Source organism: Limulus polyphemus, unplaced genomic scaffold (genome assembly GCF_000517525.1).
Source record: "Limulus polyphemus unplaced genomic scaffold, Limulus_polyphemus-2.1.2 Scaffold425, whole genome shotgun sequence".
NCBI lineage: Eukaryota > Metazoa > Arthropoda > Merostomata > Xiphosura > Limulidae > Limulus > Limulus polyphemus.
In genome coordinates, this window is record NW_013666035.1 from 112310 (window position 1) to 114452 (window position 2143).

The window sequence follows — 2143 nt, forward strand, 5'->3', positions numbered from 1 at the left end:
TTTAGGCCTTGCAAATATTTTAGTGTGATTTATATTGTGTTGCGCTCTTACTCTGATCGTAAAGTACCACTTTTAACGAACAGAACTACAGATTTGAATATGTCACCCGATAATGAAAGTTACTCAAATGACCACATTTATAAGTAAACTTCATAATAACAAATTAGAAGTTAACGTGAACAGGTTAAGTTTACTCTTACATATTCTGAAGGCCCGGCATGGCCAGGTGGTTCAGGCGCTCGACTCGCAATCTGAGGATCGCGGGTTCGAAGCCTTATCCCACCAAACATGCTCGCCTTTTCAGCCGTGAGGGCGTTATAATGTGACGGCCAATCCCACTATTCGTTGGTAAAAGAGTAGCCCAAGAGTTGGCGGTGGATGGTGATGACTAGTTGCCTTCCCTCTAGTCTTACACTGCTAAATTAGTGACGGGTAGCGCATGTAGCCCTCGTGTAGCTTTGCGCGAAATTCAAAAACAAACAAACTTAAAACTATTAGAAAACTGCTAACTAGCTACTGGTGAAATTAATACAATTGGGAAAACTGCATCATTACATAGTATATGTTAGTTACAGGCACACTAAAGCATGATTACATATTATTTATTAGTTACAAGTACACTGAAGCACAGTTACATAGTGTTTGTTAGTTACAGGCGCACTAAAGCATGATTAAACAGTTTTTTCCTAATAAATTTTGATGAGATGCTACGATTGATTGATTGAGTGATTCTGAGAGCTTGATCACCTGCCAGAAATCAAACAAATAAATAAATTTTATGTAAGCTTCTTGTTTCCTCTTTCTATTTCATATGTATATGAAATACGCCCCTATTTTTACAGTTGTATGTATTTTGAGTGAAACAACCCACAAAAAATGAAATGAGAAATACCCGAATAATAATGAATATTTCCTTCTCAGTTACTTGCACCAACGACTCATTATTTGTAGAAAAGTAAACATAAGAAAGAAACCAAAGCATTCGTGAAGTTTATAATACAATAGCTATGAAAGAAAGATGTAAATAGTACCCTAAAATAACTTGACACTGTTCAACAATACATTAATCATGTTTCTATAACATTCTTGCCCCCTTTCCCCAGTAGCATAGCGATAAATCTGCAGATTTATAACACTAGAAACCGTATTTCGATATCCGTGGTGGGCACATCACCGATATCCCTTTGTATAGCTTTGTGCTTTACTACAAACAAACAAGCTATAATATTCTGACTAATACAGTATTAATGAATACAAGAAAACGGTGCAAAAATTTGTATTAAGTAAAAATGAGAGAATGGTTACATATTCTAAAATAATCTAACCACTCAGTAGTTCGATATTTAATTAGAAAACATTACCATATTATTAACAATATTATCTGTTTCATATCCCACCGGATAATGCGTCTGAGTTCAAGAGCAAGAGAATATATGAGAAAGATTAAGTTTGAGTACCTGATCTTATCCCAACAGTATTTTAAGTCTCTTATCTAGTCAGCAAATGTGAAATCACATTTGGAATTAAATGTACAAAACAATAAAGAAAGTTTACTAAGTATTAGCGTGGTGGTTAGGGTACTCGACTTGCAATCTGCAGGTCGTGGGTTCTAATCTCGCTACTAAAACATGTTCGTCATTTCAGGTGTGGGGTATTATAATGTGAAGGTGAATCCCACTTTTCTTTGGTAAAGAGTATCGCAAAAAATGGCGGTGTTGGCTAGCTACCTTCTCTCTTGTCTAACACTTCTGAATTTGTGAGTAACTTTGTACGAAGTTCAACAAAGAAGCAAACAATTATGATTAAAAATGGTTAAAATGTGTTTCGTGTGATATGGTGGATCTTTAAACAACAACAAAAAAAGCATCTGGATTCCAAACACTGTTATTCATCTGTTATATTTCCGACTAAGTGATAGTAATTATAGTATTTTGGCACTTGTGTATAAAGTTAAAATCATAAATAATATTTAACGTTAAACTGGTACACAATTAAAAACATTTTATTTAGGCCTATCTATGGCCTTCAAAAAGTAGACGACTCTACACATGTTTCGGCGTTACAACGCTTCTGAGGATGATGTTGTACCGTCGAAACATGTAGAGTCGTCTACTTTTTGAAGGCCATAGATATGCCTAAATAA